At 43.9% G+C, this 16,030-nt stretch overlaps 1 protein-coding gene and 2 long non-coding RNA genes across 11 annotated transcripts in view; 1 reads left to right on the top strand and 2 right to left on the bottom strand.

The window, feature by feature from the left end:
• LOC309627973 overlaps positions 1–16,030 on the bottom strand; it is a 67,235-nt gene that overhangs the window by 11,257 nt on the left and 39,948 nt on the right. The gene's annotated exons all lie outside the window — the stretch shown is intronic.
• Positions 11,575–13,482, bottom strand: LOC309627964. The gene is made up of 2 exons (XR_014244068.1): positions 12,524–13,482; positions 11,575–12,342 (listed from the first exon to the last, which is right to left on the bottom strand). It is a non-coding gene; the product is annotated as an uncharacterized lncRNA (long non-coding RNA).
• The window catches only part of LOC309627849 (RE1-silencing transcription factor-like), a 29,230-nt gene continuing 27,375 nt past the window's right edge, over positions 14,176–16,030 (top strand). For 4 of the 9 annotated variants that reach the window (XM_082390116.1, XM_082390114.1, XM_082390113.1 and 1 more), the window contains exon 1: positions 14,176–14,345. The gene's annotated coding sequence lies outside the window, so the exon portion shown is untranslated. Of the gene's footprint in view, positions 14,346–14,739; positions 15,379–16,030 lie in introns of all 9 variants that reach the window. The other 5 variants (XM_082390115.1, XM_082390110.1, XM_082390111.1 and 2 more) reach the window with 3 other exon arrangements.

The raw sequence follows: 16,030 nt of genomic DNA, 5'->3' as shown, positions 1-16,030 counted from the left end.
ATCTGTCCTCATCACTCCACACTAAGCGACCTTTTTAAAGTCCTGGCTGTCTTCCATGTTGCCATATCTAATACATGCATTCTACTCCTTATCTGACACAGCCTCTCAGCAGCATTTGACCCAGCCCTCTGTTTTCTCTGACACTAGACTGTTTTGTTCTCTGATGTCTCTGTTCCCTCTCCAGTCTCCTTTGCTACCTCTTCATCCTCTGTGGGTCTCTAAATATTGGAGTTCCAATTTGATATTGTATCACGTCAACTACTCTGTGTCAGTCTTTATTCCTTCTCTCATTCTTTTCCCCACTCCTTCATCCCTCTCTGTTTATCCTCATGACTGTAAATACCTTCTTTTTAAAAAAAGTTTATTTATTTTATTTATTTAGTTTTGGCTGCGTTGGGTCTTTGTTGCTGTGGGCGGGCTTTCTCTAGTTGCGGTGAGCGGGGGCTACTCTTTGTTGAGGTGCGCGGGCTTCCGTTGCAGTGGCTTCTCTTGTTGCAGAGCATGGGCTCTAGGCGCCCGGGCTTCAGGAGTTGTGGCTCCTGGGCTCTGGAACACAGGCTCAGTAGTCGTGGCACACGGGCTTAGTTGTTCCACAGCATGTGGGATCTTCCTGGAGCAGGGCTCAAACCCGTGTGCCCTGCATTGGCAGGTGGATTCTTAACCACTTCGCCACCAGGGAAACCCTGTAAATACCTTCTTGATGATGCAAATGACTCTCAAACTTACATTGTCAGCCCAGGCCTCTTCCCTAAACTCTAAGCTTAGAACTTCCTTAACATCTCCACTGGTGTGTTTCATGGGCACCTTAAACCTCGCATGTTCAAAACTAAACCTGATTGTATTGTATAAGCGGAAAAAATAAGCCCCATAAGCTGTGGAGAGTGGGCTATCTTCTGCCAAAGAAAAGGTCTTTTCTCACATGACATTGACTACAAAGAGGAAACCAAGGGGTAAGGAAAATGATGTTTATTAGCTACTTGCCCAAATTTAAAATATGACTCCCAGAGATGTGTGTGTGTGTGTGTGTGTGTGTGTGTGAAAGATTTGTTTAACTTATCAGCAAGGGAACTGGCAGACAGTAAAGCTGTTTCAAAGACCATTTGAAGAATAGAGATTTGTAAAGTCAGCCAGGAAAGACATGCTAAATAAATTTGCTAGATGAGAGACAAAACTAGTTAATGTCCTACAGGGCACTAAAATTGTAGCCATTTGGAGGTATCGTTTCAGCTGGAGAGGAATCATTTGCCCCTCTATCAGGCAAAAGTCTTCACATTAACATGTAATTTCCCAGAGCCTGGGCCTAATCAAAATGAAATAGCATGACAAAAATTGGTCATTTCCCTAGAGAATTAAATCATCCTTGGATGGGCCTGTTAAGATAGACCTGAAGTGTGACATTGGAAAGATACACAGCCTTCTTTTTGCCTTATTTCCATGTTTTGGATAATTTTTCTTAACAAGCATCAGAATCTTTACACACTTTTTTCTTGAGCACACAGTTTGTAATAAATGGACAGAGCTGGGATTTTTATTCCAAAGCTCATATTTCTTCTACCATATACCATTGACACATACCTTTTATTTAGGTTGCTTTATTTATCTTATGACAAGAGGTCCTGGTAAGGAGTGCGGAACTAACAAGCTACCATCAACCAGTGAATTTGGGAAAGGTCAAAAGGAGACAGGAGACGCCAGTCCATATGTCCTACCAACCTCTCAGAACCCTTCTGGCTGGAATCCATCTTGGCTGAGCAATATGTGCGCCACCAAGAAGGACCCTGAGTCAGAGGATTGGCCAGAGACAACCGGGAAACTAACCCCATTACCATAAAACCCGAGACTGCGAGCCACGTGGCAGAGCAGTTCTCCCGGTTTCCCTTACCCTGCTGCTCTCCGCCCAGGTGCCCCTTCCCAATAAAGTCTCTTGCTTTGTCAGCACATGTGTCTCCTCGGACAATTCATTTCTGAGTATTAGACAATAGCCCATTCCTGGGCCCTAGAAGGGGTCCCCCTTCCTGCAACAAAACGACAAAAATAATACAATTTAGTAATGAGTTTGATGAACTGTATTCAAGGGAAAACCATCCCTGGATTGGGGAGTACACTGCCTCACAGACAGTGGAGCCCTCTTCCCAAGGAATTTTGGGCTACAGTGAGTTTTACAGAGCTTAGAAGAGGCAACAGGAAACAGAACAAGATTGCCTAGGAGGTCAGCGATTTCTTTATAAGCCTAGAGGGTCCTATTTTCCAGCGTAAGGTGAGCTAGCTAAAGCTCAGCTAGAGGGCTGGGATCTGTGTGTGTTAGGTTTCCTTGAGAGTGCGGCGTTTCCTGGAAGTGCAGGCTGACTTAGGTTTATATTTGTGACCTGGGCCGGGCTGCTGGGGCGGCCTCCATTTTCTGGGTCCCCATACATGAATTATCTTTATCAATACTTTTTAAAAATTTTTAAATTTATTTTTATTTATTTATTTATTTATGGCTGTGTTGGGTCTTCGTTTCTGTGCGAGGGCTTTTCTCTAGTTGTGGCAAGCGGGGGCCACTCTTCATCGTGGTGCGCGGGCCTCTCACTATCGCAGCCTCTCTTGTTGCGGAGCACAGGCTCCAGACGCGCAGGCTCAGTAGTTGTGGCTCACGGGCCCAGCTGCTCCGCGGCATGTGGGATCTTCCCAGACCAGGGCTCGAACCCGTGTCCCCTGCATTGGCAGGCAGACTCTCAACCACTGCGCCACCAGGGAAGCCCTATCAATACTTTTTACACAGGGGATATTGTGAGAACAAAGGGAGTCTGTGTTGGTCCCACATTCCCTAATCACTGAACGTTATTTTTTCTTAGCTCTTCCTTGACATTGAGTAATCAATGTCACCACAGCTGTCTGCATAAACCACCAAGAGTGACCACATTGTTGTCTATGATTTATATTACATGTTAAAAATAAACTTGAAGAACTTCTGGGTTTGTTTTATTTATGCTGGGGACTGTTACTCATTGAATAGCTTCCAAATATAGAAAGCAAAGATAACAGTTTATATTCATGAAAACAGTTATATGGAAGGTGGGTGAGTGGTGAGGTAATTCTATTGACTTTCAGTCTGAAACCTCTGGATCTTGGAAGGTGGTGGTTGACAGTTAAAGGAATTAGCTTTAGCTTTCAGTTTCTTTTCTGAAGAAGCTGGTGTGGCAGGCCTTCCTTAGGATTGTGATCAAGGAACTCTTCAAATAACACCCTCTATTTTATCTTCTACCCTGTCTTTCTTCACCATGTAGATTCCTTGGTACCCACAAAACATTCAGTTAGTCATCTCCTTACTTTCTCTCCTTTTACAAATTATTTTTTCATCCCAATCTTAGATTGGTGAGGGAAGATTCAAAAGAGTAAAACCTGACACTCTCTAAGTATCGAATAATTGTTAAGTGAATGAAGCAATTTATAAGCAAATTTGAACCCTATAATTTGAATATAACGTTATAAGCTACATAATATAGAAATGCATATTGTTGAAAGTACCCTCCCATAAGCCCATTTCACAAAATAATCCTGGTTAATATTTTGACCACTAGTTTTACTAAAAACACTGGACTGAGCATTCGTATTTATCTCTTTGCAGTGTAGGAGGTTATGCTGGGTGAAAAGGTTTCTCTCTCTGTGTGTGTGTGTGTGTGTGTGTGTGTGTGTGTGTGTTTATTTTGGTAGTGCCAACTTATTCGCCAAAAAGTTCTAACAATTTTGACTTCCCTAAACAAAGTGTTGTAAAATGTTCCATGATGAATTTATTTTACTTGAGAAATTCTTATTTTCTAAATTATAAAAGTACACACATCCTTTGGGAAGAGTTGAATAATTTGGGAGCATAGAAAGTAGAAAATTAAAGTATTTCCCACCCTGTATCCAATTTTTGAAATTATTTTACAATGAGATGACAATATGGTCAACGTAGTAGCCTCCCAAAGTCAATTATAGTTTTTTTTCCTTCTTTTTCCTCCAGCACATGTAAACAACTTGTGTCACTCCTAAGGAATTCTGGGAAAGAACTGCCTAGGCCTCTGAGGCCTCAGGCACACTTGCATTTTGAAAAGCAAAACCCTACCTTACATCCTACCAATCATCTTCAAATGCAACCACATCAAATATATATAATACAAAAGAGTAATAATTTAACATTTTTTCTCTGAAAATTACTTGACTATAAGTAACTTATTTATCAGCTATGATTTTTCAATAATTATTCAACATACTTAGGGTTTCTTGGAAAGTAAGAAAATCTAGCCTGTAAATTTTTTATTTATTTATTTTTATTATTATTATTATTTCTTTTTTTTTTTTTTTTATGGCTGTGTTGGGTCTTTGTTTCTGGGCGAGGGCTTTCTCTAGTTGCAGCAAGCTGGGGGCCACTTTTCATCGCGGTGCACGGGCCTCTCACTATCGCGGCCTCTCTTGTTGCAGAGCACAGGCTCCAGATGCGCAGGCTCAGTAATTGTGGCTCATGGGCCCAGTTGCTCCGCGGCATGTGGGATCTTCCCAGACCAGGGCTCGAACCCGTGTCCCCTGCATTGGCAGACAGATTCTCAACCACTGCGCCACCAGGGAAGCCCCAACCTATAAATTCTTTAAAAGATATAGTGACATTTAATAAATGCTAAGTTTATGCATTAAGTTGACATAATGTATTTATAGTCTTTTCATTCAACCATTGTCAATTTGTCTTAGAATTCATTTTTTCAAAGCTTGGAGCAAAAACCTTTGTAGGGTTGGCTGATCTGGCTTGGAATTGAAGAGAAATTTATTCTCTCACAGTTCTTGAGGCTGGAAGTCCAAAATCAAGGTGTCAGCAGAGCCATGCTGCCTCTGAATGGCCTCTAGGGGAGGATCCATTCCATGCCTCTTCTAAATTCTGGTGGTTGCCAGCTTCCTTGGCTTGTGGCCACATGACTCCAATCTCTGCTTCAGTTTTCACATTGCCTTCTCTGTTTTCCCCTCTGTGTGTGCTTTATAAAGACACCTGTCATTGGATTTAGGACACAACCAGATAATCCAGAATGACCTCCTCATTTCAAGATCCTTCATTTAAGTACATCTGCAAAGGCCTTAAGATAGCACTATGCAAAGCATGTGTGGCTGGAGCCCAGTGAGTGAGGGTGAGAAAAGGAAGAGATTTAGTAAGAGACGTTAAGGGAGAGTAGGAGGAGGAGATGCAAAAATGAGAATACTAGTTGTTAAATGACATAATTGTCGCTTGAAATCAAAGTATGGACAGTATATGTTATTAGGTATTAAGTGACTTTGTGAGCATGGACTTAATGTCAGGAGAGATAATCTTCACATCTATTCTGAGCCAAAAAAACCAAGTGAACTATGCTTGTCCTAAACCTGGATGATGCACCTCTATCTGCCAGATTCAGTATCTCAATGCTCTGTGGACAGTGTTAGGTAAACAGTGCCAGTTTTTCCCCCTTTGTTTTCCTCTTTTCTAGGTTACATGCAGACTGGCTTCTTATGGAAACAGTCTATCTTCTGATAGAATCTATCTATCTTCCACAATACAGGAATTTAGATTTCATTTTTGTCCAAATCAGTATACTGAATTCGGATAAGGTTTCATGGTGTGACAACCACAACTGTGATTGGATTGTAGTGGTCTGGTTTTGTTTTCCAAAGAGACTTCATCACTGCTTATTTAAGACTTCCTTGGAGCAAGCCAAGCCCATGCTTAAAATGGTATCTGTTCTAGACTGATGCCATGCACTTTATCTTCAGTCCTGATTTGCTCCAACCCCAGCTGCTTTGCCATTCTGGTTTACTTGAGTTTCCTGCATCCCTTCTCCTGCCTCTTCATCTTTCAGCAGAGGACCAGTCTCCCCTCCTCTCAGATGACACATTAAGAATGACCTTAAGGGGACTTCCCTGGTGGCACAGTGGTTAAGAATCCACCTGCCAGTGCAGGGGACATGGATTCGAGCCCTGGTCTGGGAAGATCCCACATGCCTCAGAGCAACGAAGCCCATGCGCCACAACTACTGAGCCTGCGCTCTAGAGCCCACGAGCCCCAACTACTGAAGCCCGCGCAGCGCCTAGAGCCTGTGCACCACAACAAGAGAAGCCACCACAATGAGAAGCCCGTGCACTGCAACAAAGAGTAGCCCCCACTCGCCGCAACCAGAGAAAGCCCGCGCACAGCAACAAAGACCCAATGCAGCCAAAAACAAATTTAAAAAATAAAAATAAATAAATTTATTAAAAAAAAAAAAAAGAACTTAAGGTAACGGATGTCTAGACTTTGGAGTTTTTGCTTATAAACTGTGCCCATGAGTTGCTTACTTTCCTGAAATAAATACTCCTCCGAAGCTTTGCCTAGCTAGAAGCCATTTCTCCTCCAAACTCTAAAAACTCTTACTGTTTGTGCTTTTACTAAAGCAGGGTATGTTTTATTTCCCAAACTAGATCATAAGTTTGGTGAAGGTCAAAACCTATTTTATACTTCTTTACTTGCCCTCCACCCCCATACCACTTTTTACCTTAAACAGAGAAGATGCTTGATAAATACCTGTTGAATAAAGCAGCTTTAAGGATAAGAAGTGACTTTATAGTATAAATTAGTAGAGACTCTATCAGGAGGAAAATCAACATCCTTGGATACAATATTTTGTGAAAAGATTTGGAACACTTACCAAAATAATGCAAATAACCAAAACACCCCAATAAAACAAGAGTCTCCATTGTTTATAGTTACATTTTTTCAAGTTAGGTTTATTGAGGTATAATTTGCATTTAGCAAAATTTACCCTTTTAAGTTGTTCATGTCTATGAATTTTGAGTAATTTTTACAGTTAGGTATCCATTACTACAGCCAAGATATAGATCATTTACATCACCCCCCACCAAATTGCCTTGTGCCCTTTTATTGTCAATCCATTTCCCTCACCACCAGCTCCTGGCAATTACTAATCTCATTTGTATCTCTAGAGCCTTTCCCAGAATGCTGTATAAATGAAATCATAAGGTAAGTAGCCTTTTGCATCTGGCTTCTTTCACTTAGCATAATGCTTTTGAGATTCATCTGTGTAGTTGCCTCTATTAGTAGCTAGCTCCTTTTTATTGATATTTAAAGGGTCAGTAATACCCACTTACTGTGGCATATAAAAATTACTTTTAGCAGAAGGCATTTGAGTTCCTGAAATTACTTATCTTCCTAAAAACAGAACTAACATGAACTCAAATCCCCTCCACTAGAGGCCATCCCTGGGATCCACCAGGGATGATTGACTCTCATCAAGAGCCATGCGAAGTCTCCACACCACATGTAAACAGACATTGTCACAAAACTATCCTATCTCCCATCTGTTCTCCTGAGGCCCATTTATCTTTCCAGAAAGTCATTTGTTTTCCCATGAGTGCCCTTTCTCCCTCCCTTTCCCTTATTGAGAACTCATTTGTTTCCCCATAAGTGTCTTTCTCTCCCTCCCCTTCCCCTATTAAGATGGTATATAAGCCCCAAATTCTAACTGCCCCTTGAGTCACCCTTTTCTCTGCACCCTTTACATACCTTAATGAAAATATGGTGATTGAATGTTATCTTTTGCTAATCTGTCTTTTATCAGTTGAATTTGAAAGATCCCAATCACTAAAGAGAGTACAGGAAAAGTTTTAATTCCCTGAGACTTTATTCCATTGTGTGAGTGTATTAAAGTTGTTTTATCCATTCACCAGTTGGACTTTTGGGCTGTTCCCAGTTTTTGGACACTTCCCTACCAGGTCTTTGCATAGCATGAAATTTCAGTTCTGTTCTGAAATGGGATATCTAGATTATATGCTATATGTCTCTATAGGAAACTTCAAGACTGTTTTCCAAAATGGTTGTATTGCAGGAAAGAGAGTGGGGCAAGAGAGGATGGTCATTTTCTAGGTTGCAGGCGAGTCCCTGGGATGGCCACCAAGTGTGGGTTCTTAGCTTTGTGCAGGAAAGAATTCAAGAGCGAGCCATAGTAAAGAGAAAGAAGGTTATTCAGGGAGATACACACTCCATAGACAGAGCGTGGGCCATCTCAGAAGGCTAGAGCGGCTCCAGGGTATGAGGTTGTCAGTTTTTATAGGAGTGGGTAATCTCATAGGCTAATGAGTGGGAGGAGTTTCCAGCTATTTTGGGGAAGGGGTGGGGATTTCCAGGAATTGGGCCACCGCTCACTTTATGACCTTTTCTAGTTGGCCTTGGAACTGTCATAGTGCCTGTGGGTGTGTCATTTAGGTGCTGATGTGTTACAGTGAGCATATACTGAGGCTCAAGGTCTAGTGGAAGTCGACTTGTCTGCCATCTTGGACCTAGTTGGTTCTGACCAGTTTGTGTCGTGTCCTCAGGGTATGTCATTCTTTTAAAGGTTGTGCCCTGTCCCCTTCCTGTCTCATTTGTAACAGTTTGCATTGTCATCATTAATATATGAAGTTCCAGTTGCTTAGCATCCCCATCAGCACTTTATATTGCCCGCTGTTTTACTTTCAGCCATTCTGGAAGGTTAAGTGATAATTTGAAGACAAATAAGGAAAACATACAGGTTCACTCATCAAAGAAACATTTATTGATAAAACCAGTTAACTTTGGCTGGGTTGCTACAGTTTGTCAGATGTTTGATTTTCTTGACTGTCAGGAATAAGATCGTGTGGAGAACGTATAACACAGTTCTTTATCTCAGGGTCCTCATGGTCATGTCAGAAAAACATGGGAAAGAAAGTATGTGCACAAGTACATTTCCCATGGCACTTTGGGAGCACAGACTAGAAGCATTTTGCCTCTTTCTCGAACGGAAGAGAAAGGCTGAGAGAAGTTGTATTTTGAGTCAAGTCCCCTTTCCCCTAAACTGATGATGAGCTTTGTACATTAAAATGTCAATCCTGGGTCTTCAGTATTTTAAAAGCAATAGAAGACAATAAGGCCTCTCTTAGCCAGAAGATAATTAATTTTAACATAAAAATATACTTAAAAGTTAAGAAAATGTGGTCTGAAGAGACTTGTTCCCTCAAATACCCTGTCTGTACAGCCATTGAACAAAGTAGCTCAACAGGCCCAGAGAAGTTTTCAGAAAGGAGTGCTGCTGGGGCCAGGAAAGAACAGAGGAAGCCTGGAGAGTTTGAGAGAGGTAGAAAGATCAGCAGATTGGTTGGAAATCTGTGTCCCTGGATCCGAGTTCCAGCGGTGCTCTAACTAGTTGTGCAAACTTGGACAGGCCAAATGCTTGCAGGCCTGTTTCTTTTCATCTATAAAACAACTTGGACCTCTAAGATCTCTTTCAGTCGTGACATTTTCTGGTCTGCATACCATATGGAGGGAGAATCCTAGGAAGAAGGATAATAGGGAAGGCAAGAGCAAATAGATGGAATGCAGGGGAGGGGCAGGGCTGTGCAGGGAGAGGGTTGTGGCTTGTATTTAAACAGGGGCAAATGGAGGGACCCTTGAGGCCCAAACACTCTTAAATTCCACCAAGGAAAATCCAAGGAAAGACTGGTGTATGGAACTAGGAGTGTGTTAGGAATACAATATGCAGAAGAGCAGGAAGGGAGATTTTCGACAGGAAGGCAGTGCACAGGGACCAGTGATCTGAGAGCATTTATTTGCCCATTCAACAAATAGCTATTGAAAAGGGGATATTTTAGGGGCCATTCAAAGAGGCAGGCTGACATTTAGCATGTGGAAAGTCTGTGATGGGTATTGAACTGGGGGTACCAATGGGGGTATGAGGGGCCCCATTTTGAGACTGTGACACCAAGCTAGGATCCTGTAAAGTTAACAAACACATGTTGAGTAACTACCATGTTATAGGCACTGGAGATAAAGACTAATTTCTCTGCTCTTCTGCACCTTGGTTCTAGTAAGGAAAGATAAACAATAAAATGGTAAATAAAATGAATAAATAAAATACATGTCAAGTTTGTTAGTGATAAATGCTAATAAGAAAAACAAAGCAGGGAAGGACAGTAGGATTGGGTGTAAAGGGAATGGGGCTGTAATTCTAAAGAGTGTGGCCACTGAGAAGATAACATCAGACCCAGGAACGGAGGGAGTGAGCGGGATGGACAGAGAGGTACTGGATAGTCTTTCAGAAAAAGAACAGCAATTTGGGAGAGTAGCCAGGGTTCAAGGAGGCCAGTGAAGGGAAGAGGAGCGAGGGGAGAGTAGTTCCAAATGTGGTCTGGGCTCCATGAGGAGGCAAGAAGGATCCCGTCTCATTGTAGAGCTCCCTTGCTCATCTCCTTCCCGTCCGTCAGCATTTAGGGAACACCTCTGTGGCTCAAGCTGCAGATACTGTCATGGATAAGACACTGTGTTCCAGTTGCCAGAACCAGAACAAAAGGTCGGAGCCCAACTGGCAGCGAGGGTAGATGAAGCTGCCATCAACAGCACTAGACCAGGCCTTAAATCTCTGTCTTCAGACACCATCAGTCTTGAAGCCAGTATGGCTCAAGGCCTACTGGTGGGTCTCCCCACAGAGGGCAAAAGAAGCTACAGAGAAGAAACTAGGGTATATTGAACTAAAAAAATATATAATTTTTCTAGAAAACACCTGCAGGAGATTCAACATTTAACAGAATAAAAAGCACCTCAGATTTCTAAGCTGCTGAGAATTTTAGACATCACTAGTGCAACCTCTTCATTTTTTGGACAAAACTCAAGAGATGTGATTTCTTTTTTTTTTTAAATTTTATAGAAGTATATGTGATTTACAATGTTGTGTTTAATTTCTGCTGTACAGCAAAGTGACTCATTTGTATATATATTCTTTTTCATATTCTTTTCCATTATGATTTATCACAGGATATTGAATATAGTTGCCTGTGCTATACAGTAGGACCTTGTCACTTGTCCACTCTAAGAGAAGTGATTTCTCAAAGCAACAGAGGAAAGGAGAAACAGTTCTCTAGCCTACATGGCCAGTACAGTGTCTAATTTATCACCATTTTTTAAACTTCACCAAAAGTTTCAGAATAAGGTTGTAGAGAGCACAAAGCAATATTCTAAATTATGTTGTAAGTTCACTGTGACCTAAATGAGAAATAGAAATTTTGCTGACTCAGAGGACAAAAATTTCAGAGCCAGAGTTCAATCCCTACATGATCAGTTATATCAGGAGGAGATTCCTTGAGGGGCAAGCATTGACAGGTACTATTGGAAATGTAGGGAAAATGGGAGAAAGGCACCAAACATAAGTCCCTGACAGACCAAAGCCATCTCTGGCTGGTGACAGCAAGAATAGACCTGAAACCCAACAACATCAGGATGGAGATGTTGTACCCTTATTTTTAAACAGCACTAACTTTATGTAATATGTAACATTTAAAGCAGATTGTTGTAATTCAGTGTAACATTAACATAAGTTCAGTCAAGTTAAGCTCTTTTCTAAAGAAAAAAATGAAACATAGTAAGGAATAAAAAGCACATGGACGCTCAAAAACAATATTAAACCGAACTTGTGAAATAAGTCTCTAGAGAAAAATAGTACTAAGAACATATGATAATTAAAATTTTTTTAATGATGAATTAAATATATGGGAAAAAAATCCATATTCTCAAAATAAGAAAACCAGAACTCATTGACATTTTAAAGTCTTTATTTTGCAGAAGATCTTAAATTTTGGTTGAAGCAAAGTAAAATACAGCCTCTTGAAAAACAATTAAGAATTCAAGTTTATAACACTAGTTTCCCCCAAGGAGAGTTCCTATTGATTTGTAACTTGGCCTTGAATTTGACCTGTGGCCTTCATGTCAGGATAATTTGGGTCACTCTGAATATGCCATCTCTTGAACAAGGGCCTCTACTAATTTTACATGAATGCAGCTGCCGATTTGCCATTCATTTATTTGCATCACAATATGTGGGAATAAATTTGCAATTAATAAAACATTTCCAGTAACAGTCAGACTGAGGAAATGAAGAACATTTATCTAGTAAGTTTAAAAAGATGTTTCATTTTTGCCTTTTTGGACATGAAAAAAGGAAAGAAAGTATATATCTTTGAGGTATTGATTGAGGCCAGAATTGTTCCCTGGGCTACAGCATCTAAAAAAGCCACGCAACCTCAAATTAGATTTTAGTTAAAAAAAAAAAAAAAAATTTTTTTAAAAAAGAATAAATGTTGAAAATTTTGTACCAGTCCTACAAAAGTTTTTTTCTCCCTTTTTCCCCTCCTTCTTTCCTTCCTTCTTTCCTTCCTTCCTCTCTTTCATTTTTCTTTCTCTTTTTCTTTCTTTTTTCCTTCCTTTCTGCATTTCTTTCTTTTTCTCTTTGGTTCAATGAAAATGAAGAGTTCTCAGGTTTGATTTTATGGAGAGGGCTTGCATTTGATACTAAGAATCAAAACCTTTGGTAAACAGGCCGCGGTAATGAGAGGCCCGCGCACCGCGATGAAGAGTGGCCCCCACTCACCGCAACTAGAGAAAGCCCTCGCACAGAAATGAAGACCCAACACAGCCAAAATAAATATAAATAAATAAATAAATAAAAATTAAAAAAAAAAAAAAAAAAAAAAAAAAAAAAAAAACCTTTGGTAAACACATTGGGGCCTTCATTCCATCTTGCATCTGACACTGCAAAATTAATAATATATTGTCTAGATTTAGGGAAACAGTTCTACTGAGGAGTAGACCAGGGGAGTAGGGAGTCTGGAAGCTCTTGCATAAGCTAGACAAGACAAGTGAACGAACTTGAAAAGAGAAGGAACTGGGGGAGCTCCAGAAAGAGTTAGGGAAGCCTCAGTGGATGGGTTTTGAGGCTTGCTGTTTTCACCGTGTGAAATGTTCCTTCCTCTATTTTCCACCTGTGGAAATTCTAATTCTCCAGGACTAGATTGGATAATCACCTACTGTGAGAAGTTTCTAGATCCTCTTGGTTAGAAACTATCTTCCTACTCTGAAGCCTCCTAGCACTTGCTGCTACCTTTATTATAATACTAGTGATAGTCCAACTTATCTAGATCTGGTTAGCCAGGGCCTTCAATGCTACACTAAGAGGTTTAAAGGGAGCCACTAATTTTCTGAGGAGAGCTGTGAATTAAGGTATCAGAGGCAAACTAATAAAGCATTTCTGGTGAAAACAGAAAAGAAGGGGTGCATGAAACTACTTTCTCTCTCTCTCCCTCTCTCTCTAGCATATTACTATGTACCAGGTAACATGCATGGTTACTTCACTTTATAAACGTGGAAGCAGGTTACTATGGGACACTTGCTCACGAAGCAGCCGCCATGTGTTTAACACCCTTTTTACCCTCTGTAATCTGAGGGTAATTGCTACACTGAAATAGTGCTTCGAAGGTTCAGCAATGACCTGCTACTTTGTGTCTTGTCCCCTCTGTCCTCATTCATGAATTTTGGGTCCACGATCTTCCCGAAACATTTTCTTCTTACAACTCACTGATTGAGGTTTTTTTCTTACATATATACATATATATGCCTTCCAAATTTTAAACAGTAAGAAAAAAAACCTCAATCAGTTCATATATATATATATATATATATATATATATATATATATATATATATATATATATATATATATATATATAGTTTTTTTGTTTTTTTCTAAAGAAGCTTAAAACGAAGCTTAATTGGTTAAGGGTGGCTATGGGTGGAGACTTGAAGAGATTCTGAAAGGTATTTTTGAGCGCTTTAGACTTGAAAGGGCGGGTGACAATCCTTCTAAAGAGAATGGCCAAAGTCTGTAGATTTTTCTTTTAACAGCGCCTTTCTCGTGCATGCACTCCAGGGCTGGGGGATAACTTTTCTGTTGTTAGTTTATGAAGGAAGTCAAGAATGGGAGCGGAGCGCTCTTCTCTTTAGACCTAAGGGTCAGAGTTGGAGGTCTGGGGAGATTAGGGACCGCCACCTCTTGGCGCGCCCCCAGCACCGCCGGGGCCCAGAGCAACCTCCTTCATCCAGGGGCGGGGCGCGCCAGACGGCCACGCGCGGGGGCGGTGGAGGGGGCGTGTCCCGCGGGCGCGCGCGGGCGGCGGAGGGGGCGTGTCCCGGGAGTGGCGGCGGCGGCGGCGGCGCGGGCCGGGTGCGCGGCGTAGCCTCCTGTGTTGGAATGTGCGGCTCCCGAGAGCTCACGGCGCAGGAGCAGAGCAAGCGCCGCCGAGGCCCAGGGCCCCAGGCGACGGCGGCGGCGGCGGCCGGGACGGCAGGGCGAGAGCCGGAGGCCTGAACACTCTCTGCAGCCCCTCTCCTGGGTCTTCGTGGGCCTCGACTGCCCCAGCGTCCAACTTTTCCGCCCTCTCTCTCCCCTCCCCCGAAACTCCAGCAACAAAGAAAAGTAGTCCGAGAAGGAGCGGCGACGCGGGTCGTCGCCCCTCCTCGCCCAGGAAGGCCGGTAAGCGTGGCGCGGTCTGGGAGACGGTCGGGTGGGGGCGGCGGGCCGGCCGGGCGGTCGTGGCGGCGGTGGCCGCGGGAGGGGGAGGGCGCGGAAGGACGCGGAGCGAGGCGCTGTCCAGGGCTGATTTGCAGATACTGTGGCTCCGGCGGTGGCGGCCGCGTCGGGCGGGGACTGGCGTCTGAGCGGGATCGGGTTACACCGTCGCGGTCCGGGGGCTGGGCCGGGGGCATTGGTGGGGAGCAGCGCGGCTACGGGACCCCCTCCCCAGTTGAGGCCGGGCCGCCGCCTCCGCGCGGGCCCGGGCGTCCCTGGGAGTCTTGTCGGGAGGCCAGGAGCGGAGCTGCTTGGGGCCCTAGTTCTGAAACTTCCTCTCGTGCTCCTCCTGCTCCAGGTCTCGCCGCAGCTCCTGGCCTGCCGGCGGTCCTCCCGCCCCCTCCCTCTGCGGCCTCTCCCTTTCGCCGGAAGGCGCCGTTGAGTGCGGCCGGGAGGGTTGAGTCAGCCTGGGGCTCGGCGGTTCTGCCAATGGGGCTGGACAGCGATTTCTGCGCTCGGGCCGCCCCGCCGCCGGAGCCCTCTGCGCGGGGCCACCTAGCCGCCGCCGTCGGCGGGGCCGGGGCGCGCGTCCCGCGGGGCGCCGTGGGGGAGTGAACCCGCAAACTTCCGGGGCGCGGGGGGCCCCCTCCGGCGCTCGGGGCCCGGCGCCTCGGGAGGGCGCTCGCGGCGGCTCCTCGGCCCCCTGCGGAGGGCGAGCCTGGGGCCGGCGAGCAGCCGGGACGGCGGCGACGCGGTAACTTTCCTCCCTCTTCCCGGACTCGGGCGCGCGGGCCAGGAGGCGGCAGCCTGGACTGGGGAAGACTTGGTTTGGCCCAGCGGCACCCCGAGTTTGCCCGTCTTGCAGTCTTTAGTTGGGGAGCCCAGGGAAAGGTTCAGGACGAGTGTGGCGGCAACTGGTGTGTCAGTGGTGCAGTGAGCGGGCCGAGCCGAGAGGAAGCGAGAGCTCCCGAGTTTGCAAAGAGCTGCTTTGTGTTTGGTACGTATTTTGAGAAAATGGCCGAATGCCTATTTCAGTTAGGAATGCCGCCGCCGAGGCAGGCGCTGGTGGCAGCAGCACGTAGGAATTCGCGCAGCACGTTGGGCTTTCGGACTGTGCTTGGACAGTCTTCCCGACCAACGTTAAAATCCCTTTGGGGATGGTAGTTAGGGTTTGGGAAGAATTAGAAATTAGCGAGTAGTCTGGGCTGTTACGTTAAACCCTTGGACAGCGTTTGCTTTGTGTGATGGCATTTGATTCCAACTTTTGTTGGTACCTATGACTCAACCGGTTTGTGTTTATGCACTTGGGTGAGACGGATTACTTTTTGCATTTTGGGTTTAACATTTTTTTTTTAGCCTTTGCCACCTATTTTGCTTTTTCTAATTTGCAGGAGAACACCTAATTTGAGAATTACACCTTTTAGATTAGAAAGTAAAGTGTGAAGACGGTTTATAAAAAGACCAACAAGTTTTCAAGGTGATCTTGTAATGGCTCCTCTAGGCAAGTGAGCCAAGTCAAGCGCAATGCAAGAAAGTTGCTGATTGCGGAGATGACTTGGTCGGCTATTTTATATGGGGATTTGAAAGTTTCTTTAGTTTCATTTGTGATCTCTTAAATACACCAAACTTCTCTTTTCACAGGAGAAAAG

This window comes from Balaenoptera borealis (genome assembly GCF_965194805.1).
Source record: "Balaenoptera borealis genome assembly, chromosome: 4".
Lineage (NCBI taxonomy): Eukaryota > Metazoa > Chordata > Mammalia > Artiodactyla > Balaenopteridae > Balaenoptera > Balaenoptera borealis.
This window is presented reverse-complemented; position numbering and strand designations above follow the sequence as displayed.